Source organism: Schistocerca nitens, chromosome 4, assembly GCF_023898315.1.
Source record: "Schistocerca nitens isolate TAMUIC-IGC-003100 chromosome 4, iqSchNite1.1, whole genome shotgun sequence".
NCBI lineage: Eukaryota > Metazoa > Arthropoda > Insecta > Orthoptera > Acrididae > Schistocerca > Schistocerca nitens.
The window spans coordinates 865958343-865984932 of record NC_064617.1 but is presented as its reverse complement, the minus strand read 5'-3'; the positions used below and the strand labels follow the sequence as shown (position 1 = coordinate 865984932).

Below are 26590 nucleotides of genomic sequence, written 5' to 3'. Positions count from 1 at the left end.
TCCTGGACAGTACTGAACAAGAGGTTACACATAGCACAGAGTAAATGTCACCTTAAATATCACCTTTTACAGTGCAGTAGTTACGCAATTTTAAATGTTAAAGTTAAGGAATAAATAAATGTAAAGATAACAAACCAGAAAAATCATTAACACTAAAGTCGGAGAAACAGTACCTTCATAAAAATCCGTACGTATTATAAAAAGATGTGTGTGTGTGTTTTCCACAATTCCTACTAATCCGCTTAACCGATTTCAACCAAACTTGATACACGTACACGTTACTGCTAGGCAACAATCGCTTTGGGGGTAAGAACCACCTACGTATCACAGTTTAGGAGATATGGCGTCATAAACACTAGGATGCGTGACGAACTACCGCATCATGTATGACGTTTAAATTTGTTGTTTGTTGGCTACTAACTCTATTCACAATACATTTTGCGGACAGCATCCACATAAGCCGCATACCTACAGTATTATATCATTGTATGACAGACTGATCAGAAGGAATGACATCATAAACACTGACACTCATGAAAAAGTCCCACATCATGCATGAACTTTTGATATGTTTATTCTTTACTAACAAGACTCCCTAACAGTCGAGTTAATGTAAAGAAATCCCTGAAGGAGCCAGCGCTGTTGACCGCTTCTAACTGTGTCGTCTGTCCGGCCCCGGTAGCTGAGTGGTCAGCGCGACAGAATATCAATCCTAAGGGCCCGGGTTCGATTCCCGGAGGGATCGGAGATTTTATTCGCTCAGGAACTGGGTGTTGTGTTGTCCTAATCATCATCATTTCATCCCCATCGACGCACAAGTCGCCGACGTGGCGTCAGATCGAAAGACGTGCACCCGGCGGGAGGCCCTAGTCACACGACTGCGTCGTGTAAACGGTCGCAGGCGAAAACTGAAGCTCTCTGTAGAGCGATGAAGAGGCGTTGCCATAGTGACGTTTACAAAATTGCGTTGTAGACACGTTAAGCGTCTGCGCCCAGCGTACAGAAACTGTTTGGGATATCACACTAGAAACACAGTTCTTTTTTTGCTTTCATTTCTAATAGGAAATTGGCAACATGAATAGCTGGGCAATGTCTGGTTGTCAGCTACTTTACATTAAATTAACAATCCGAATTAATTAAAATCATTAAGTGACAAAAGTAGTGTGGAATAGCTTGTGTGACGTATGGAAGGTGATACAGGAACAGAATAAAACATAAAATTGATAACAGTAACAACAGAATTTATGCGCTACATAGGAAATCGCAATAAAATAAATAAATACAGGAAAATTGGAGGCACACAACAGACTGCATGAGAAGCACTGGAAAACTATGAATCTTAAATGAAATTTAGAAGAAAGCAAATACTGAGCTGTGTTTGGTCATTCAGTATTAAATTGGGACTGTGGGCTCGATGTTATTATTATTATTATTTCCAGGGTTTCCAACAGTGGCTGGTAGTTGTGACCCTCACTCAGTATATGCTCAGCAAATGTGGAGTCATAAATCTGCAACGTCCAGCTGCGTCCATGTTCAGCCAACCTTGATGGTATGTCTCTGCTCAAGTGACCAGCATGAAATGTATCACATGACAAGTAATTTTGTAAACCACCATAGTTGATTAGTAATTGGATCTTATACTTAATGTTGAAAATACACTGGGCTGTTGCGCTTCCCATATAGTAGGAAATACTACAGTTGTAGATTTCACTGTTTTTCATACAATCTGTCCTCGGAATGGTGCTGCATACCGTTACGTGCAAACATTGGAAGGAACATCAGAGGAAGCGTATTGAATGAGTATAATTTTCAATTTCTGTTTCCCATGCAAGATGTGGTCAGTTAGGACTGGGTTATAGCAAATGATACAATAAATTTTATATTGTCTAACAGATTTGAAATCTTCTCTGGGCTTTGGAGCAGAAAAAAGGCGATTGCACCATTGAGTGAAAGGATGGATTTTTGTGTGTTACTGGGTGTTCTGAACAAGAAGCTATTACTGTGTCTGTAGTTCTGAGTTTTTCTATTACTCTTTTTATGTACTGATGTCAATGTGTAGATCTGGGAAATTTATAGATTTGTTGCCGGTCTCCATTGTGAACTGAATTTTGGTATGTTGGCTGTTTAAGCTACGAAAGAAAAACCGTGTTGAGCTTTCTTCTACCAAGAAGCGACGAAAGAATCAGACAACGAGATGTTATTCTTGTTACTCTTAATGTTCATCACCTTCGTACTTTCGTCTTTGCTTTATTTGTCCTTATCCATATTCTGAACACAGTGTGTTGTTCATTTACTTCAACATATCTCGCGACTCTCCCTTAAATCCTTTCCAAATGGCTGTGACCTCTGCAAACTTTAACACTGGTGCTTGTTCCGATTTTATGCCTCTTCCGAAATTTTCTCTCATATCCTACCTTTCTCGACACACAGGCTGCTAACCAGCGGTGATAAGCTCCAAGCGTACCGTACACCCTTCTTGACAGGAACTCGTCTTCGTAGACCTCCTACTCTGGTTACTGCCACTTGGATCATCCCGCGGACATGATTCGTCCTCGCGTTTTCCTGTTGCAAAATTTCTCTGCCGGCCTCGAGGTGTGAGAGAAGCGAAGGCCGGCAACACAGGTCTATTTTGGTTCTCAGACCTGGCACACAATGTTGGCATTCCGTTAGTACTTCAAATGAGAAGAATTTTGCTGTGCCGTCCGCACGTGACAGTCAAGAGGTAACAAAACCGACTGACGTCGCTCAAACCAGCGACTGTCTTTCTACACGTTCACTCTGCGCATTTTACAGTTCAGTGGAACCGGCAGGCATGCAGCGGTAACTTTTCCAAACGTTTCATTTTTGTAAGTATACGACAAACGCATGATACATTCAACGGTGCTGAGTTAAAAATTTACCAGTTGTCCATAGTGAGTTTTCATGTTCGCAATTTTTTTTCATGTCTGCTATGCCTTAGACATGATTTGTTGGTTGAAATGTAGTTATAGACTGTTTGTACGGTTTCAATTTAAATTATATGGAAAGTGGAAAACATGATGTGACAGTCCATGTGTACATCATATTTATGGAATATTGCCTCGGCAGTTGGAGGAACATGGACGTATTAAAACTGAAATATACAATATTAACGTTCTACATTATTTACTCTGTATTTTGTTGAGAACCGACTTCCGGATTCCTAGACCAGCATCAGGCAAGACTGTGCAGCCAGTCCTAGCTTCGTCAAAGACAGCTCCTGCCTGTATAAAGGTTCATACAGGGTGTTTCAGTAAGAGCGCAAAAACATAACAGGACATAGAGGATGCTCCATTGAACAATTTGAGGTAGGGAATCTCGGATGGAGAAGCCAGCTTAAGGAGATAACAGGAATAAAATCACAGTACCATGTACCTTTTTATTTACATTACTTACAGTTAATTGCAAATATGGTCATTAACACATTTGTACTGTATCCTACAAAATGTGCTGAAACTGACGGCCATCAACCTCAGTGCAAACATGACGTCGGCGAATAATATACTGACGAACCCTGACAAGTATCGTTGGTGTGTTTCGAATCACATCACAGGCAGCTACAATTCTGGCAACCAGCTCAATCTCCGTATCAAAAAAATGGTTCAAATGGCTCTGAGCACTATGGGACTCAACTGCTGTGGTCATAAGTCCCCTAGAACTTCAACCTAACTAACCTAAGGACATCACACACATCCATGCCCGAGGCAGGATTCGAACCTGCGACCGTAGCGGTCGCACGGTTCCGGACTGCGCGCCTAGAACCGCGAGACCACCGCGGCCGGCAATCTCCGTATCCACTGGGGCCTCATACACAAGTGACGTTTCATATCCCTATTGGAAATAATCAAGAGGATCCGGGTCAGGTGACCCTGCGGGCCATGGTTAGGGCCTCCTCTTCCAATCCAGCGACCAGGAAATACATCCTAGTAATCAGGCTCGACCTCCTAGCTTCCATGCAGGAACTAAAGAGTGTACACGTAAATTAACAGCACAGTACGTGTAAACTTTTACTGTGTTAGTTGTAAATTAGCTAGAAAATAGTAATGCTAGACAAAGTGGTAGACAAATTTGCTTCCATACCTCATTAAGCTGGCATCTCCGACCCCAGGTTCCCTACCTCAAACTGTTCAGTGGAGCATTTTCCATGTCCTGGTTCATTTTGGCACACTCTTAAGGAAACACCCTGTATAACACACAGGATATGGACAAAAATAGGGAAACGCAACAAACACAGAAGTTAAAATCTTCTGGGCTATTACACCGCATCATATTTCCTCTAAAATAATCGACGTTTCGAACACTCTGCTGGGATCTTCCTCAGGATCTTCCGGTGTCCACTACTGCTAGGACACTGTCAGAGACTAGTGTCGCGTTGTCTTATAAAGGGGAGTTTTTCCCGCGTTCGTGCTAGAGAAGTGGTAGTATTGGTTAAAATTCTTATGGCTACCATTGGTGGGCCATCGTAATAGGCTAATATTCCCGCACTGATGCAGAAGCAAAGGCGTTGCTGGCTAAACTCTTATGGATACTATTGGTGGCCCATCGTCATTGGATACAAAGGCACCAGTAGGGTTATTGGTTGAAATTCCTCCTACTGCTATTGGTTGGCCGTCATCATTGGCTATATGCGAAACGGACAGAGTAAGAGAGGGGGAATGTTTACCCGAAATACAACTCATTACCATGCCTCATACGGTGAAGGAAAACCGTTGCCGTTCAAAACAGCTTCTCGACTCAGAATGGATAAATTCAGGTCCTGTTTAGTTTTGAAGTTAATCTTACACAATTCTTGTTTGCAAAATAGTGACACGTTCAGGTAACGACGATGGAGGTGCCTCGAGGTATTACGCGCCGTTCTCTCTGAAGTCAACCACAAAGGCTCAATAACAGTGAGATCTGGTGACCGTTGTCGCCAGGGAAAAAGCCACAGATCATCTTCCCGCTCACACAAACCGTCGCGGACGATGCGAGCTGTGTGAGCAGGGGCTCAGTCGTCTTGGAACACAGCACCACCGTGTCTAATAAAAATTGTATAACGGAAATGGTCACATAATCCTTAGCAGTAATGCAATCTAGCTCAGTACTCACGGGGCTTAAGGAATGCCACGACATGGGGGCTGCCCAGATCTTCACTGAATCCCCATCTTGTCCCACTTTTGGGACTTGAACACGGTCAGAAGTTGCAAACAGTGTGCAGCGAGATTCATCCTACCAAATAACTATCTTCCACTGCACCATATTGCAGAATTTATGGCTTCAGCTCCACGTTAACCTGCTATGACCACTAAGTGATAAGCCATTTTGAAATTCCAGCTCGCCCTGCAGTTCCCTGCTTGTGGAACTCCATTCGTATTGTTTTTGTGCTTACAGGATTCGCAGGAGCCACTTTCAATTCTGCGATGACATTTCCAGCTGTCAGCCTCTTATTTTTCGTTACAATCCTACTCAATATTTATGTATTTATTTACACGTCTAGTTCCACAGTACCGAATTGAGGAACAAAATTCCAGGGTCATGGAACGTGTCAGTACATGAAATTACAACATGAAAGTAATAACAGATAAAATAAAATGTTTATGAACCCCAAAAAGTCAAGCTATAAGTTTCACTAAACGCAGTCAATAATATATAGGTATCAGCTTAATATTTCTAGGAGCTCCTCGACAGAATGGAAGAAGTGACCCATGAGGAAATTCTTCAGTTTCGATTTGAAAGCGTGTGCATTAATGCTAAGACCTTTAACTTCTTTTTCGTAGTGTACTGAAAATGGATAGGCAGTCTACTGCACACCTTTCTGCACAAGATTCAAGGACGTCCGATCCAAATGCAGATTAGATTTCTGCCTAGTATTAACTGAGGGGGAGCTGCTAATTCTTAGGAATAAGCTGATACTGTTAACAAGGAACGACAGTAAAGAATGTATATATTGAGAGGCCAATGTCAGAATACGCAGACTAGTGAACAGGGATCGACAAGAGGATCGCGAACTTACACCACTTATTGCTCAAACTGCCCATTTCAGAGCCAAAAATATCCTTTGAAAATGGGAAGAGTCATCCCAAAATGTAATTCCATATGACATAAGCGAAAGAAAATAAGCAAAGTAGACTAATTTTCGTGTCGAACTTTCGCTTACTTCAGATACCTTTAGAATAGTGAAAATGACAGCATTAAATCTTTGAAGAAGATCCTGAACGTGGGCTTTCCACGACAGTTTGGTATATATCTGAACACCTAGAAATTTGAATTATTCAGTTTCACTAACATATGCCCATTATCCGAAAGTAAAATGTCAGGTTTTGTTGTATTGTATCTTAGAAACTGTAGAAGCTGAGTCTTACTGTAATTTAGAGTTAGTTTATTTTCTACAATGCATCAACTTCTGTCATGAACTGCACTATTTGAAACAGAGCCAGTGTTGCACACAATATCCATTACTACCAAGATAGTGTCATCAGCAAACAGAAATATTTTAGAATTACCTGTAATACTAGACAGCATATCATTTATATAATTAAGGAACATGAGTGGCCCCAGCACCGATCCCTGGGGCACCCCTCATTTGACTGTACCCCACTCGGACCCCACATTACAGCCATTCTCAACATTGTGAATAAAGACCTTTGGCTGTCTTTTGTTAAAGTAAGAGATGAACCAATTGTGAGCTACTCCCCGTATTCCGTAATGGTCCAACGTCTGGAGCAACATTTTGTGATCAACACAATCAAGCGGCTTAGTTACATAAAAAAAATATGCCTAGCATTTGAAGCCTTTTGTTTAATCCATCGAGAACCTCAAAGGGAAGAGAGTATGTAGCATTTTCAGTTCTTAAACCACTTATTTGACAGCAAAATATGTTATATGAAATGATAAATTATCATTACATACACAACCTTTTCAATAACTTCAGCAAACACTGACGGCATAGAAATAGGTCTAAAATTGTCTGCATTGTCCCTTTGTCGCTTTTTATAAAGCGGACCGTTTGTCCACGGTCACTTCACACACATTTTCGTCCGCGTTGTGACTTTGCTGATAATATCTTTCCGCTTAGCGTGTATGTGGTGTAAACCTTCAATGGCGTGCCTCCAGAAATAAGAACCACTTTGGCTCCCTTCCTTACGGAAGCACGCAGTATACGAGCACGTGCAATTTGCTCACATCTGAGTTCCCTTAGCTCCGACATAGTGAACTCACAACTACACAAAACACTGTTCTGCCCACGACTGATAGTTGCACCGTATTGAGCATATTGTACAGGTTTCGTTCGTGATCAAATACAACAGTGCAAATTAGAGGCTTGGATTATATCTGTATTTATGTTCAAGCGTGCATTCCTGACGGTTTTTCCATATTTTTGTCCAGTCCTTCAGTAGCGTGTGTCAGTACCCACTTGGTGTACTGTATTAGCCTTACAATCTTTGAATATAAATGTGAAATTTATTTATTTATATCTTCTTTGTGTCTATTTCAATAAGACTATCAATATGCCTAATGATAGTTTATCAGTTTGTGTATAGTTGACAGACCTTAAGCTATATCTGTATAACTTTTGTAGCAATATATTTATGTTAATGAGTCAGTGGGTTTAGGAATTTAAGCTCATATCTTCAGGGTTTAAAACATTCGGTGCATCATTACAGAATATTTCTTTATTTGTGGGCATATAAAGCTGAAACACTGCAAATTGTGTTACCGAATACCTAGCGGTAAAATAGTTACATATCTTTGGTAGTAACAATCTTTGTCCAGATAGAAGCTGTCTCTGATGTTGTATGCACCGTCTGCTTAGTATTAAACTGTCTGATGATGGCCAAGGGCGTCAGATACCAAGGTTTATATCCAGTAAGCACTTTCAAGTAAATCTAGACTGTAGTAGCTATAGAGAGATAAAAAGATTTCGACCACCATGGAGAGCTGTAGGAAACAGGTTTCTGTGTGAAGACCTATTACAACCAATAGCACAGTGGCCTAATTTTAATAAAAGTGGACTCATTACTACTTGTTGCTACTCATGTTGCAACTGAAACTGAATTTAACAATACATTAAATAACTTGTATCTTTTATACCATATATGATAACAGTGCCTACTTAAGATTCGTCTATAGGGTAGAATAAGGTGCCTAGGCCAATTAGATTTAAAATTTACGTTGGTACTTGTCAGACATTTTACGTTATTTGTCAAATGAGCAACGGCTTTTTGTGGTTACGTCTGATAGATTTAACATGAGGGCGCGCTGAAAAGTAATGCCCCGAATTTTTTTATGTGAAAACGCTTAAAGGTTTTCAAACAAAACAACTTCATCAACGTTCTACATCTTCATGCCTACATTTTTATTCCTCAAGTTAATCACCCTGGCGACGAACACATTTCTCGCAATGAGAGATCAGTTTGTGTAAACCGTCACTGCAGAAAGTTTGATTTCGTCGACGGAGCCGCAACCTCGCCTGTACTTCCACCGCTTCACCGGTATCAAATCATCAAAGTCCTCGAAGGTTTCTTTTAAGTTTTGAAAACATGAAAGTCGGATGGAGTCAAGTCGACACTTTATGGAGGACAGTCGATGACAGCGCGTCCAAGGCGTCGGATTGTTCCAAACGTCGCGGCGCTCGTGTGTGATATTGCATCGTCATGCTGAAGGACAGGGTGCTCCACGTGTGGACGAACTCATTAAATTCGAAACTTGACTATAGAACGCTGTTTCTCAGGCACCGGCATAGTTGCGTTACAGACCGCCATGTTACCACAATTAGGAGCCTTCTAGCTGCAGAGGGCTCCAAATACGTATACATGAACAGTAAAGATGTAGAATGATGATAACCTTCGTTTTATTTAAAAATCTTAGGAGCTTTCACTTAAAAATCTCGGAAGCATTACTTTTCAGCACGGCTTCATACATATTTGTACATATTGTGAATCAGGATACCTAGTTTCTTGAGAGGCACCTGGAAGATTACTGTGTGTGCACGCGAAATATTACTCTCACTGCTTCACTCTGAGTGATCAATTCATTTTTCTTCAGTAACAAGGTATCCCGGACAATTATGTCGATGTACATGAACAAGAGGAAATATGTAAAATACGTTCCAATTAATATCTTTCGAAGCTTTTTGCCTTGAGCAAAATATATCTTATTCTTCCGCTCTACTCATCAGGTAAAGATATGTAAAGTTCCGTGTTCTTTCCCTAGGCGCGCCAGTCGGCTCCGACCGACTGCCATGTCATCTTCTGTCAGTGGGGTCATCGGATGCAGTGTGGAGCGGTATGGGGTCAACACATCGCCCGTCGTCGTCGGGTTTCTTCACACGGTAACAGCTGCTGTTCGCTCAGGTAGCTCCACAGTAGGCCTCACGGGGCTCAGTACCCCCAGCTCCTTTCCTCTCACCAAGGAAAAGTCCCTGGCGGTGCCGGAAATCGAACCCGCGTCCCCCACATGGGCTTCAGCCGCGCTCAAAATTCATCTACAGAGGGTAAAAAGAGAGGAAGAAATTGTGTGTTGCTCAAGACAGAAGCTTCAGAATACAGTTACCGTTCAAGCAAAGGAGGATAAATATACAGGGTGTTACAAAAAGGTATGGCCAAACTTTCAGGAAACATTCCTCACACACAAAGAAAGAAAATATGTTATGTGGACATGTGTCCGGAAACGCTTACTTTCCATGTTGGAGCTCATTTTATTACTTCTCTTCAAATCACATTAATCATGGAATTGGAAACACACAGCAACAGAACGTACCAGCGTGACTTCAAACACTTTGTTATAGGAAATGTTCAAAATGTCCTCCGTTAGCGAGGATACATGCATCCACCCTCCGTCGCATGGAATCCCTGATGCGCTGATGCAGCCCTGGAGAATGGCGTATTGTATCACAGCCGTTCACAATACGAGCACGAAGAGTCTCTACATTTGGTACCGGGGTTGCGTAGACAAGAGCTTTCAAATGCCCCCATAAATGAAAGTCAAGAGGGTTGAGGTCAGGAGAGCGTGGAGGCCATGGAATTGGTCCGCCTCTACCAATCCATCGGTCACCGAATCTGTTGTTGAGAAGCGTACGACTACTTCGACGGAAATGTGCAGGAGCTCCATCGTGCATGAACCACATGTTGTGTCGTAGTTGTAAAGGTACAAGTTCTAGCAGCACAGGTAGAGTATCCCGTTTGAAATCATGATAACGTGCTCCATTGAGCGTAGGTGGAAGAACATGGGGCCCAATCAAGACATCACCAACAATGCCTGCCCAAACGTTCACAGAAAATCTGTGTTGATGACGTGATTTCACAATTGCGTGCGGATTCTCGTCAGCCCACACAAGTTGATTGTGAAAATTTACAATTTGATAATGTTGGAATGACGAAACTAAAATGAGCTCTAACATGGAAATTAAGCGTTTCCGGACACATGTCCACATAACATTTTCTTCTTTATTTGTGTGTGAGGAATGTTTCCTGAAAGTTTGGCCGTACCTTTTTGTAACACCCTGTAGTGAGCTTTCCTGAACAAGAAAGAAGAAAAGAAGAAATACGTTTGTAAGTTCGTTTATATGTTTCCATAACACGCAGTTATGCGAAGTTGTAAATCTGGTGTCAAAATATTCGAAACCTATCTATTAGTGATTGTCACTGACTTGGCTGTATGATTGCAGTTCTAATATGCTGGGAATCAGTTATGTTTACAAATCAGGAAAAACCTCCGTGTGTCATGTGACATCACCAGTAGCAGAAAGAGAATTTTTGTTTTACTTTATCCGTTATTAGCGAATTATAAGATCGCTTTTATGAAGAATTTAATAACTTATATTACAGTCTACAACATAACTCACACACAAAGCATTGCGTTTCTAGAGGACGCGTTAGAATCTTCATATAAACAACTTTACAAGAATCAAACTACGTTACTCAGCTTACAAAAGGAGTATAATTTTTGTCTGAAGATACCACCACGTCTCCATTGTATCTTTCCGAGACGCAATCGCAACTCTCCTGAGCTACATGAGTGTCACTTAGAATTGGTTTTTCCAACTATGTAGCGGCTTAGAAACATTTGATTGTGTAGAACATCTTCAAACAAGTTTTAACATCGCGGAATTAGAGGGGAAACTATGTAACTGGTTCATTTCGACTGTGTAAAGTGGAATGCAGATGGTTTTCTTACAGTGTATACAAACAGCAACAGATCTGAATATGACGGGGTTCTGTAAAGTAGGAATTGTCACAGGTCTCTGTTCTGGACCCGTTGCTCTTCGTAATATGTATCGAAGACCTGCCGCTAAACATGGAAAGTGATTCAAACGTTTTCTATTTGGGGATGGAACAAGTGTCACTGTGACAGGCACGGAAAGTAATGCAAACCATTCAGCAAATTGGATTACGGGTAACATCAACTCGTGACTCACATTCACACAATGCCTCTCAACTGCAACGAAACGCAGGGTAGCCTACACAGTTTCTGACCCAATGATCTTGTACAAGGTGAATCTCAAGGAGATCAGCATTCTGAATTCTTAAGAGTAAAGGTACCTGTACATTTACAAGGTTTCACTTTTGTCCAACAGAACTCAAATATTTTAGTGATGAACCCTAGATTTCGAATTAGAAGTCTAAGAACTTACTTGTAGCACACACCTTAGAGTGTATATACCACTCTACAGTTAATTTTCCCAGTTTTAATTTTCTTTTAGTCTTCAAATTTCGTTATTAGACTCCATTATCAGTAGTCTGCGGATTTTGCACGACCAATCAACTTGCCTCACATAGTCCCACGGAATCTGTTAATGAATTACGTGCACTACTGGAATCCCCAGGGCTCGTACCTATAATGACGGAGTTTTTCCAAGATAATGAATCAATCGCGATGTCCCTACATCACCTTCGCAATATTTCCACGGAACTCTGCTAGTCATCTTTCATGGAGAATTACGTTTAAAAAAATCAGCAGACACTAAGATACTGAAAAACCGGATAGACACAGTAATTCAATCATTCGTCTCGTATTAGCAAATACGTTCCCTGACGTTGCCACTGACTAGATGTAGTGCACGCTATCGAGGCTACAGTCTGATATCGGATTAACCTCGTTCACTTCTTTACGGAGAAAATGTATAATGTTTATAATCACAGATAGGCTTTTGAACACACCGTGCTTTCACTGTCTGACAAAGTAAAATGTGGCACAGCATGTTCTCCAAGGCTAAGGTTATGCGGTGGTAGGAATGGAAGTTTACTACGTTTGTTATACAGCTTCCGCTGTAAATTTTTAAAGCCTTACATGAAACCGACACGGTATGGTTCACAGTAAAACAAACTGCGCAACAAATAGCCATCAAAACGTAAACGGGAAAAGGTGAGACATGCCAGAAAAATTTCTCAGCCTAAAGATACTTACCGTTTCTGAAAGTTAGTACTGTAATATTACACAGTTGAGCTGCGAGTAACGCCACGAAATTAAGTTGTCTTATTAAAGCCACTACATATCGAATTAGCCAAATTATGGTATCAGTATATCGATGGAAATGATTTTCACGGAAGTTTACACGCTGTATGAGATCATGCATCTCCGTTGTCACGGGTTCGACGTACAAGTGATTCAAATGATTATTATCCACTAAAACCATTACATATATAATAAAGCGAACAAACGTCACAATGAGTTCCCACGGTAGTTTGCGCGTTATATGAGATGATATGTCTCAATTGTTGTTATGAGTTCAATGTACATGTGACTCGATAGACATGAGACAATATCAACGCAAGTAATCAGCCGTTCCTGCGTTCCTTTTTCTTATAAGAAAACCGACTGTTGACACACAATCAGCGCAGATTCACAAAATATCGTTCTCGTGAAACACAACTGGCTCTCTAATACCAAGAAGTAATGAGTCTTATCGACCAAGGGTCTCAAATGGAATAACTACGCCTTGATTTACAGATGCCTTTTGACACCGTAGTCACAAGCAGATTCTAACAAAATTGCATGCCTACGAAATACCGTCTTAGCAAAGCAACTAAGTTCATGATTTCCCGTAAGAAGGATCGCAGTACGTTTTAATCGACGGGAGTGCATCCAGTAGAACCTAAGTTACATCTGCCGTTCCCCAGGAACTGTGATAGGCCCTTTTCTATTGTTGATCTATGAGATAATTTGAGCAGGCTTCTTAGATTATGATACCGTCAATTACAGTCCCGTAAATTCAAAAGAAAATCAAAACGAATTACAAAATAATTTAGGCACGATATCTGAATGCTACGAAAAGGGGCAATTCAATCTGAACTGTAAAAAGGTACTCTACAGGAGTACTAAAAAAAATTCCTTTGACAATAAATGTCAAAAATTTTTGAGGTTGTCGAGTCAGCTGAATATGCAGTGACTGCAGTTAGGATCGACTTAAGTTGGAACATCATACTGAAAAAGTTATAGTTGAAGCGAAGTGAAGACTGTGTTTTATTGGCAGAAAGCAAAGAAGATGCAACAGATTTACTAAAGAGACTGTCTACACTACGCCTGTCCGCGCGTTTCTAGAGCAGTTCTGCGCAGTATGGGATCCTTACCTGACAGGATTGAGAGGAAATATCGAAAAAATTCAAAGAAGAGAATCTCGTTATGTTATCAGCAAATTCGTGTAGGAGTGTCCTGGAGATTATGAACGATTCAAATGACAATCATTTAAAGAAAGCCGTTTTTAATTGTGGTGAAATATTTTAACGAAATTTCAGTCTGTAACGTTATCTTCCAATGTTAAGACTTTTTTTTGCTTCTCACATAACGTATTAAGGAATTACCATCGAGGTATACTGAGATAAATCACAGATGGCACAGAAAAATGTGAACGTTTCTTTTTCTGAAACGCTTACCGGGACTGTTCCCGTATAGATATTGAAAGTGCTATCTTGACTGCTCTCTCCGCATAACAGCGTGAACATATAGGTTTGAAATCGTGAGATTGTTTGAAGGAGGAGTCTGAAGATCACACGATTGTGATTGCAGCTGATAAACGTTATCACGTTCATGCAACAAATCTGTAAAAATGTAGTTTTTCTCCAAATGCTCCACATTCGCTGTCACTAGTACGAATATAATTGTAAAGACAACATTTATTTTGCTAGAAATTACAATGCAAAGAAATAAAACCTGGCAACTGGCCTTATGCCAAGAGATATTTGGCAGTCAGTAAAAGCCTACGGGCGTCAGTATTAATGGCACTGAAGTTGTTTATGTTATGGTGCAGAAGTGTAGCAGACGGCTGGGAAGAGGTGATGTTGTCTGCTCTGTTTTCTTCGACTGGTTTCTGGCTTTTACTTGGCTATAGACGATTGTTGAATTTGCCTTTGTAATAACAATCAGTGCTAACATTGATTTGTCAACGATACTCTATCCGGCGCAAGTAATTTCATCTGCGCATAACCACAGAAACTTACTTCTATTTGAACCAGCTTACTCTGTTGAAGTCTTGGTTTCCCTCTTCAGATCACCCCTACCTCCCCTTCCCTCCCTCCTAATCCCTCCCTACGTCCAACCATTACGACAGAAATTATGGTCTGTTGCCTTAGGATGTGTGCTACTAACCTATCTATTCTTTTAGTCAAATGGTGTCATTTAACAGTTTTCTCCCTGATCGTATTATTACCTCGTAATATTGTATTATAAAATATGACCAGAGACGATATGTACAATAACAATGTATATTTACGCAGGAAAAAAGGAGTCTGAAAAAAAAACGATCAAATGTTTTGTGATCCATAATTTGTCTGGTAGTAAGAACTACAATAGATTAGACCAACATTTGAACCTATTTTGAATGATGTTCTAAATCATGCGCAGCAAAAGAGGTGCGTCAAATGTTTCTCTACTTTCAGAAAAACAATGTCACAAAATATTCCACCGATGTTTTTCAGCAGTTTTTTTCGAGTTTTTTTCAGAAAGTATGATCTTATTGACACCGCATTTGTTTTCGTAGCATCTTATGCTCTCTGAATGTCCTGAATTTAGTATCTGATTGGAATGAAACAATTTTAACTGTTAAATATCACTTCTGTGCAACTTTTTAAGGGTCTAATAGTAAGGCCATGAAAACATGGACTTTTTGATGCCTCGTTTATCTTCCTAGTGTCTGCTGTTATCGTTATGTCCTAAATTTAGTACTTGATTCGAAGAAAGCCTTTTTAAAAATCAAACAGCACACCAATTGATATTTTTTCACGCGAAGTAGCTACGCCTTGTAGAGATGAACTTTTTGACAGCTCATTTGCCTACCTAGCGTCTTCTGCTCTCGAAATGTTCTAAACTTAGTACTCGATTGGAAGGAAGCGTTTTTGACAGTTAAATATGGCATATCACGCCAATGTAACATCTTAAGCGCAAAATAACAAAGCCTTGAAGAGATAAACGTGTTGACACTTCATTTACATAGTTAGCAGCTGGTGTTTGCGAAGTATTTTAATTTTCCCTCAAATCAATAAATAACTTTTTCTTAATTACCCTGATTACTTTTAAACACTTATACATATTTTTTTCTAAACTAGACCTCGTGCTTTTCAATTTCACATCCCATTTGTCCGTTTCCTCTCTTCGTTTGACTATAAAAATTCGGACAAAAATTTTCTTTCAGATTACTAAAAAGTTTTTCTTAATGACCCTGATGACTTTCAACCAAATAAAACCTTTATTATAAAATTATAACCCACACTGGTGAGTTTGGCACGCTATTTGATCCAAATCAAATCACTACCGCATCTGTAGAGAAATTTGTTTGTTGCCGTCTTCGTTTCCCTCTGTTGCAGAGTATGCGGTGTTCTGACACTTCCATGCACAGTAAAACGGATCTGGATACGAGTCCCGGCCAAGCATACTGCTTTAATCTGCTTAAAGTATCAAAATAGCGTATACTCACCAGACACTAAGAAACTGCGTTGCTGATACGATATGCGGTCACACTTTAAACATATATCTTCGCATTTAAATAGAAATTCAAGCAGAATTACGAGTAATGAGTCGAATTCACAGCTTTCACTCTTCGTCCGAGCATACCTTTTTCTGATATGTTGTGGTCTTCAATCCCATTACTAGTTTGATGCAGTCCTCCACGTCCTCCGGATTCTACATCTCAGCATTACTACTGCAGCCTACATCCACTTGAACCTGCTTACAGTAGTGGAGCCACGCTACCTCTCTCTCTCTCTCTCTCTCTCTCTCTCTCTCTCTCTCCCTCACCTTCATTCAGTTAAGTTGTGCCATAAATTTCCTTTCTCCTCAATTCGATTCAGTTCCCCTTTTATTTGCTATCCCACGTTCACATGTTGTCTAACAAAGGATAGATAACACTGCTTAGTAACTATTATACGGGCTGTGAACCCGATCAGTAAGAAGTTATTACAGCCGCCGAACAGGAATTTGCTAAAATGTGAGTCAAACATTTGCAGCGCGCCGCACACTTCGCCGTAAGTCTGGCGACTCGCTGGGTGACGAATGCCGGGAGACGGCGTTGTAATGGGAACACTGGAGGTGTGGCGACGCGCCAGCGGCCGGGTATTTGCGTCCTCACCTGGTGCGCCGCCGTAGTGCCGCCGGTGCCGCCGCCGCCGCCGCTGCCAGCTGACTGAGCGCCGAGCGTCGCGACGCCCGCTGCCTATGTCTGCGGCGCCGCCCCCACCTGCCAGTCACGTGACCCGCCGTGGCCTTCCGCAAGGCGCCGCGCCGCTGCCCTCGTGACGTCACCGACACCTGTGGCTCCTGACGGCTCTCGCAGCCCAGTTGCGGGGCTGCCCCGATTCTGTACAGGGGCAGACCGGGAGCGAAGAGTCACGTGTAGCAACACTCCAAGGGGCAGTTCTGCTCGAAACGGCTCAAGAACTAGCCTACTCTGGTCTTCCAGTTTCACTTTTACTTCTTATTGAAAACAGAAGTGCCGGCCGAAGTGGCCGTGCGCTTCTAGGCGCTACAGTCTGGAGACGAGCGACCGCTACGGTCGCAGGTTCGAATCCCGTCTCGGGCATGGATGTGTGTGATGTCCTTAGGTTAGTTAGGTTTAATTAGTTCTAAGTTCTAGGCGACTGATGACCTCAGAAGTTAAGTCGCATAGTGCTCGGAGCCATTTGAACCAGCCAAAAACCGAAGTCAACAAAATCGGAAAACATGGTACACTACTGACCATTAAAATTGCTACAACACGAACATGTGAAATTTAACCGACAGGAAGAAGGTGCTGTGATATGCAAATGATTAGCTTTTCAGAGAATTCACAGAAGGTTGGCGCCAGTGGCGACACTTACAACGTGTTGACATGAGGGAAGTTTCCAACCGATTTCTCATACACAAACAGCAGTTGACCGCCGTTACCTGCTTAAGCGTTGTTGTGAGTCTCGTGTAAGGAGGAGAAATGCGTACCATCACGTTTCCGTCTTTGATAAAGGTCGGATTGTAGCCTATCGCGATTGCGGTTTATCGCATGCGTCATTGCTGCTCGCGTCGGTCGAGATCCAATGACTGTTAGCAGAATATGGAATCGGTGGCTTCAGGATGGTAATACGGAACGCCGTGCTGGATCCCAACGGCCTCGTATCACTAGGTCGAGATGACAGGCATCTTATCCGCATGGCTGTAACGGATAGTGCAGCCACGTCCCGATCCCTGAGTCAACAGATGGGGACGTTTGCAAGACGACAACCGTCTGCACGAACAGTTCGACGACGTTTGCAGCAGCATGGACTATAAGCTCGGAGACCATGGCTGCGGTTACCCTTGACGCTCCATCACAGACAGGAGCGCCTGCGATGGTGTACTCAACGAGGAACCTGGGTCTACGAGTGGCAAAACGTCATTTTTTCGGATGAATACAGGTTGTGTTTACAGCTTCATGATGGTCGCATCCGTGTTTGGCGATATCGCGGTGAACGCACACTGGACGCGTGTATTCGTCATCGCCATACTGCCGTATCACCCGGCGTGACGATATGGGGTGCCACTGGTTACACGTCTCGGTCACCTCTTGTTCGCATTGACGGCACTTTTAACAGTGAACGTTACATTTCAGATGCGTTACGACACGTGGCTCTACCCTTCATTCGATCCCTGTTAAACCCTACATTTCAGCAGGATAATGCACGACTGCATGTTGCAGGTCCTGTACGGGCCTTTCTGGATACAGAAAATGTTCGACTGCTGCCCTGCACAGCACATTCTCCAGATCTCTCACCAATTGAAAACGTCTGGTCAATGGTGCACGAGCAACTGGCTCGTTACAATACGCCAGTCACTACTCTTGATGAACTGTGGTATCGTGTTGATGCTGCATGGGCAGCTGTATCTGTACACGCCATCCAAGCTCTGTTTGACTCAATGCCCAGGCGTATCAAGGCCGTTATTACGGCCAGAGGTGGTTGTTCTGGGTACTGATTTCTCAGGATCTATGGACTCAAATTGCGTGAAAATGTAATCACATGTCAGTTCTAGTATAATATATTTGTCCAATGAATACCCGTTTATCATCTGCATTTCTTCCTGGTGTAGCAATTTTAATGGCCAGTAGTGTAGACACAGAAGCTATTTAGTGCTACCAGTAAACCATGCCATGGTCTCCTGGTCACATTAAAACTAAAAGGTGGCAGTGGAATTATCAGTCTAAAATAAGGATGACACCCAGTTCTTTTATAATGGTCAGTAAACAAAATACGAATTTTAGAAATTAGAAATGAATATAGAGATTACTTTTTATCAATTGAAGTTTAGTGCCGTGGCAGGGTGGAATGATTGGAAAAATATACGAGGGGCGTTCAAAAAAGGCTTTCTCGGCCAGCTTCGGTCGAAAGAAGCGGAATTTGTTGTGGGACATTCCCGCTTCAGCCCCTACAGTTTCATTTCCGATAGGTGGCAGCGCTATACAAAGACTTCAAAATCACGTCTGTAGTGGAAGTGCTTTCCAATCAGAGAGCTGTCAATAACTTTCTTTTAGCGGAAACCTAGAGCGTCGCAGATATTCAGAGGCGCTTGCAGAATGTCTACGGAGACCTGGCAGTGAACAAAAGCATGGTGAGTCGTTGAGCGTGGCGTCCGTCTTCATTGGACTGTTCTTCCTCCTACAACCTCAATCTCGCACCTTTCGACTTCCATATGTTCAGCCTAACGAAGGATGCACTCCGCGGTAAGCAGTAAGGTCCCAATGGGGAGTTTATTGATGCAGCAAGGCGTTCGCTCTGACATCGACCAGTAGAGTGGTACCACACCGGCATTCAAGCCCTCCAAATAAGGTGGTATAAGGCCGTTCTTCTGAACGAAGATTACGTTGAAAAACAGGATTTTGTAACCCAAAAAGTGAGGAATAGTATGGTGTACTGGAATCCTGAATAAAACCAAAGTGCTTTCAGAAAAAATGTGTTTCATTATTTATTGAACGTTCCTTATATATAATCTACCTTTTCCTAATTCTTCCGTATCTCTAAAGGAAATAACAATTATTAATTTTATATTATCTCTCCTTATTTCTTCTAAGACAGTGTTACAACTTCCTTTTTAGTAACAGGCAGGCAGCAAAAACGTTAGAGATAGAGATTAGATTCATATCCCAATCAGGAACATTTTTAGGAAGAGCCCCACTCTTTATGCTTTCCTCTAATTTTTTGTGTCCCCACCGAAACGTGCTTTTCAAAGGGTGAATTTTTTCCCCATTTTTGCTACTGAAGCGTCAGACTCTTTCGACAAATATTTTAATTCCTGTCCTCCTTTTTCTGTATTCCCCTAAGCAGATGTTCATCTGAAGATCTTCATTTAGTTTCAAAGTAGTTTCAGCCGTCCACATATTGGAAAATATAAAATACAACCACGTCAGACGGCAACAATAACGCTGAATTTACGTACCAGCCTGAGCTAAACTTTCCCCAAACATGTTCATACTCGCAATATTGCGCAACATGATTTCAGAGAATTTACTATCGACGCGATTCACTTTAGACCCGCAGTACACTCCGAGGACATGGGGACACGTTGCGGATCTGAATCAGAGCAGTGGCGGTTCCATCTCCATTCAGCCACGCAGCACTATTCCCTCATACAGATTATTTCCATTTTTCACTTTAATATGTGTGGAACATGCAAAGCCATGAAGTAGTGATGTGACTGATCGGAACCTTACAAGAAAATATTTACATAACTTATGGAATGCAAATTACTTCAAAAATAATAAAGTAGAAACATAAGTTGAGCAGCTACATTAAAACGATAATCATGATGATCATCATCATCTTCTTCTTCTTCTTCCTCATAGGCCAGCTAAGAACAACGTTTAACCCATTAAGTTAGCTTTGCGTTTTCTCCACTATGTCTTCATCTATTCAATTTCCCTTCTCTTAATACTGCTGCCCATTTTCATCCGTTCTTTTGGAACTGTTTTCTCTTGGAACGCTTGCCACCTCTTCATTTTGTTTCTATATCTTCAATTGCCTGCTTATTTATGCAAATTTCTTTCAGGTCTTCACGTAATATTCTAAGACAGGTGATGGATTTGGCCCTTGAATGTTCAAAATGGCGTAAAAATTTTTTTGGTTAGTATCTTAGGACTTATCATTTGAATGTACCCATAGAACACTAGTCTGCTTTGCACAATATCGTCTGTATTTCGCCTACAAGATTGTACACATCTGTGTTTCTTCTTGATTTAAATGCTTTTCTAGGACTTATCATTTGGATGTACCCATAGAACACTAGTCTGCTTTCCACAATTTCGTCCGTATTTCGTCTACAAGATTGTACACTTCCGCGTTTCTTCTTGATTTAAATGTTTCTACTGTAGTTCGACTTCCCAATCTCTGCCTCAAGACCTTTTTTTTCCTTTTGCCTGATTTCTTCAGTTCATTTCATTGATAGTAAAACTAGTGTTTCTGATGCACATATGCGTTCTGGCTTAGTTACTGTCGTGTAATGACGAATTTTTACCTTTCTACAGTATAATTTTTAATTATAAACATCTTTCGTGAAGTGAAATGCTTGGTATATCTTACGTTACCTTGGAGTGAAGGCTCCTTTATCCCCTGCATTAGGATTGAATACTTCTCCTAATTCTTACATTTGTCTGGTCTTCTGATATTTCCACACTTTTTGCTTAATTTTGATGATGTAGCCTTGCTGTTTGCCATTACCTCTCTTTTTTCGATGGAGTTTGTAATCCCGTTTTTCCGTTTGCTTATGGAGGTATTTCTGTATGTTTTTAATTTACCGCTACATTGTCTGCCAAAATTGCTGAATCATTTGTGAATATTAACCATCAACTTTTTGGTAGAGTCAATAAACTCCTTGAATGAATCTACGAGCATTACGAATTTTTGCATATACTGTCGTCTAGATCACTTAATGAGCATACTTTACAATTTCTTCCTCTTTAGAATCGAATGTGGCCAACTGTGGACTTCGTTCAACAGTGGCTCATGATTTACTATTTCTAGGGCTGTGCTCCACTTTCTTTAAAAAACAATTTCATTATTTCACTCTCCTATGTTCCTCATTGAGGATTCTTCTGCGCTTGTTTTCATCTTTCTTCTCAAAACCCTCAGAAATCTGAATTTTCGTTCTGAAGTTTCTCTGTTTAAAATACGTATCCTTTTCAGAAACATTTCGTTTCTGTTACGTCTTTCTGAGTTTCATTGCTCTTCTTATTTCTGTGGTTTTTTTTTTTTTTTTTTTTTTGGCGTATTGGAATGTTAGTTTACTTACTCTTCTTTCCTCCGTTATTTTTTATTGTCTATGGAAAGAAGCAGGTTGCTAAATGCATTGCGTCTGAATCGTCTTCGTGTGTCCCACAGAGATATCTTTTGCTTGTTTGGATAAAGGCTGCACTCGAACTCCAGCAACAGTATCTCGGAGATGGTTCAGCGATAATTTCTGAGTTTATGGTATGAGGGATCTGAGATCTCTGGTGTCTCGTTACTGACTAGTTGATTTTCGTTTAATTTCTTACTCATTTTTCTTTCTTTGACTACTGACTACTGAACCTACCTGAGCAACAGTGCATATGTCGACGGCACGTGCAGTGTATCTTGTTTGCGAACAAACTTGTTCCATTCATTCATTGTTTTTGCTGTTGACGGCAGTAGTGGCAATCGCTTTCCGCTTCGCCCTTAAGCAAAAAAAAATGTTCAAATGTGTGCGAAATCTTATGGGACTTAACTGCTACGGTCATCAGTCCCTAAGCTTACACACCACTTAACCTAAATTATCCTAAGGACAAACACACACACCCATGCCTGAGGGACGACTCGAACCTCTGCCGGGACCAGCCGCACTGTCCATGACTGTGTCCCCTTTGAAAAATTATACGGGACTGTGCTTAAACTGACACACAATATTTTTAGCGCAACGCAATCTGACTTTCAATAATCCCTGCAAAAGAATGGCCCTGACTAACATTAAACTATACCTTTCACAAATCACTTACCTCACAAAAATCTTCGTTACTCGAACTACTGCAATACAGCGAGCGCCACTACTGCCAGCTAAATAAGAGATTCAAACTACTGAAGGCACTAACTACTGATAGGCATAGTTAGCAAATGAAAGATTTTAATAGAGAACAAACAATGTATTTACCTTAATAATGTTGAAAACTCATAATATACATAGCAGTTCATGACATTCAGTTTTAAAATTTCAAAACTCCGCCATCTCTCTCCCCACATCCACCACTGCTGGCGGCTCACCTCCAACTGCGCAACGCTACGCGCTGTTCACATCCAGCTGCCGCTGCCCAACACTACAATGGCAGACAACAATGCAAACTAGCCACAGACGGCACACAGCACAGCCAGTGATTTTCATACAGAGGTGGCGTTACCAATAAAAAAACCTAAACAGCCTACTTACATAGCCCCCATGCTCCCCACAAAAAATTTTACCAATTGTTTTGGACAGTGGCCAATAATGATTTGATAAAATTTTTTTATAATTACAATAACAAAGATATCAATTGCACACACTTATTGATACAATGTTGGTCAAAAGCTAAACTTTCTCACAGTCCATAAAGACAGTCCTAATCGTTCATCACAGTAAAATAGCAGTGTTTTTCTCAAAGCCTGAGCAGTAAAAGAAAATGCACACGGAAGTAGTGGATTTCCATGCAGTCTTGAAGAAGTAGTGTTGTCCTTCCAACGGAAAGACAGTGCTGACTCTCGACATGCAGACAGGTAATGGGCCACAACAGAGCAAACCCACCGCAGAGTCAGTCGAAGTTTTGAAGAATATTGGTAGGTAGGTCATCACAGTGCAGACCCACTGTAGTCCTGGTAGAGATGACAGTATTGGTGGGCCACCAGAGATGCAGACCCACTATAGTCCTTGTAGAGATAATGGTATTGGTGAGCCATCAAAGATGCAGACCCACTGTAGTCCTTGTAGAGATGGCAAGCAGCCATCTGTTGCAACTGTGCAGGTGCACAATCACCATCGAAGAGTCTTGCGGACAATATAGCAAGTCCATAAACCACCACTTGTGCACTCACAAAGTTTTTTTCTAATTGTACTTAGAACCAGCAATGCTGTTAACGAGTCCCTTGCTGAATTATTAACACACGTGCAAACACTAACAGTCCCTACCTCTCACATATTGTCCATATACTATGACCAACAGAAACGTGTGCAGTGAAATGTAACTTACAAGTTACTTAATTTGATGAACTGGTGTCAATTACAATTTTATAACATAAGAATACAATTACAAAGGTACAAAATACATCATTAAAGAACATAACAATACAGATAACATTTGTAGTACAGGCTTCACAAAAGAATGGAAATAAATAGATACATCAGTGTTATAGGAATTATGACATAAGTAAATATATTAAATAATGAGAATAGTTTTCGAAACATTAATTTCACACTTGAGCATTGAAACAGAACAGAAGTAATAATGTCTAAACATCTCTACAAAGTAAATAACATATTATTAGAAAAATTCTACAACGTAACTCTTATTAGCTAAACACATAAAGACAGGAAAAACACAAATATACAAGAGTACACAAACACATAGTGGGATAACACAAAAGGAAAGGACAGGGTTTGTTTTCAGTGTAACATTTGGTACTGCAGTCCAACCCAAAACTTCATTCCATAGATCGTCCCTCTTATTTCAACATTTGCTCCAGCCAACAAAAATGCTATCCAAGCATGCTTTCTGTATTCTGTTTACATCCTCTTACTTCATTATTTATTTCCAAGAAAATCCTACCTAAACCTGTTGTCCCTAAACCCTACTTTTTTGGTTCATATTCTCTTTCAAAATACTTTTTTTTGCCAAACCATTTTCTTACAGCTTCTCAATGCATTTCTTCCAATTCATCACAACTCGTTCTCTCATATAGCCTACCCCATCTTAAGCTAACTTAAATCTACTGAGCTCAGATGCTAAACTAAGGGACGAGGCAATGCAGCAGCACAGTACAATTAACACAAACAGCAATGACAAAAAAGACAAAAGGCAAAGCAAGCAACATAAATTACAACTAATATAAGGCAATGAGCGGCAAACAAGAAAAATAAATCAGTAGTAAAACTGGCTTAAAAGAATAATACAAAGTGAAATTTAGTAGCACTATGCCTGGCAAACAGCAGAAGCAAATGCAATAAATTATATCTAAAAATGACATAGCTCAAGCAGAAAAAATATTACACTAAAAATGGCCATGTCTAATACCTATGTCACATCTTAACACTAGAGTGATGCATCACGAGAACTTACACTAGCAGATAAGTTACCAAATCGTAAAGAAATTATTTATGCAATTCCTGTAAGGGAAATGTCTATTTATGTGCCCTCGTTTTCTTGGAAGTAGATCATAAATTTCTTATTGACTGTATCTGTAGGCATAAAATAACTATATTATTACATATATTAAATTTTATTTTAACCAATGCTGCAGTGCAGCTAGAAACTAGATATTAAAGAAAATGAGCAAATATGTACAAAGGACGGCATGAAACATCATTCATTAGCCATATGGCATTTCATAAGGCAGTAAAAATTCTCTCAATTCTCGAGAAAGACGCTTGTCATAATCAGGTGTGCAGATGTAAGTATCTTTCCAAGTAATGAGCGTGTCGTATTTGCGGTGCTTTCTACAAAGGAATGTCAATAGTGAGGATAATGGCCTCCCTTTTTTTTCTTTTCTACCTGTGCCTCTGAAAAGGCATGCACTAATAGCTTTTTCTCCAGGCGTCTGACACAGCTGAGTGCCCACGACGCATTACGTGCAGGTGGTCACTTAACTTTCTTATGGAAATATTTACGACAGCAGTTTCCGCTACAGTGGCAGTCTCATATAAAAAATTTCAGAGGTCAAGAATTTGCGTTGCAAATGTGTAGATACAAAATCTTATGAATATAACAGTGTCCAAAAAATTTTCGCCGGCATTGTGATACTTCACGCATTTACACACATTTCATAACTCTTAAAGTACGATTCTTGGTTTCCAACATCCTTTTTCACAAGTCAGAGTCCCTAACCACTATTCATTACTCCTTACCTTATTACACATATAAATATTCGTCAACACTTTTTCAATAATCATCATAACAGATACGTAGCATAATCAAATAACTCATATAGCATCAGCTTATTGATCATAAACATACTGCAAGAGCATAATACACATCATCATCGTAATAATAACATCATAAAACCTCAGCCAAATCTCAAAATCGTCGTAGCTTCCTCCAATAGTTTCAAAACCTAAAAAAAAATTCTCTGCTCATGTCAGTAGTGTCATTTACCGCAAACTTACTTTAAAAATCATTCTCCCTTACCAAATACATCATTCAAAGCTGTCATAGTACCACAATGGTTCCGGAAAAGTATGAGCATTTCACAAAGTACAGACCAAATACAATTTCATAAGTGTGAAGTTATCCAATGGTGTAATTACGTAAACATCTGTCACTGATGTAGTAAAAAAATATGTTTATCTCTCAGTTACATGATCAGATAGCTGTGTAATTTGTGTGTTAGAGAAATATGGTACCGATGTGTAAAATTGTATAAGCAAATACCATATTAGCTAGGGCTCCTTGTGCTTGCCACACACATGGTACACAGAGTAAGCATGTACCCCCCTGAGGATTAATGTAATTATACCCTCAGGTGTTACAGATTACAGCAATGGAATGAAATGTATCACGGAAAACTTTCTTTGTAATTCAAAAATCTTTAAAAGTAAATGGCTTAAGTACAGAATTAATCACTCAAATACGTGTCCTGTAGCGCTAAATGTGTGTCTTGCTGTAAGATAATCTCTGTGGAAGTGTCGTAGTTATCGTCCTCCAAAAGCTAAGTTCTGCAGAAGCCAATGTACTTACCTCATGATACACAAAAGTGAAATGCTTTGCGTATAGATATCTTAGTTATTATGCTTATTGCCATGATGAGGAAAGTACTGTGCTGTAACGTATTGTTGTCCTACGGAAAAGGCAGTCTCGTTGTAGCTATAGCACAAACGTTACTACTAAAACATGTTTTACTTTACAGAAGAATTCAGAAAAACTGTGCAGATATAAAACAGATACACCGCAAAAGCAACATTGTAAATTGTCACTCAT

General features: G+C 40.5%; 1 protein-coding gene across 1 annotated transcript in view; it reads right to left on the bottom strand.

Annotated features, from left to right (window-relative positions):
* The window catches only part of LOC126251904 (proton-coupled amino acid transporter-like protein CG1139), a 179162-nt gene extending 162561 nt beyond the window's left edge, over positions 1-16601 (bottom strand). The window contains exon 1 of the mRNA XM_049952630.1: positions 16556-16601. The gene's annotated coding sequence lies outside the window, so the exon portion shown is untranslated. The remainder of the gene's footprint in view (positions 1-16555) is intronic.
* Positions 16602-26590: the final 9989 nt, after the last annotated feature.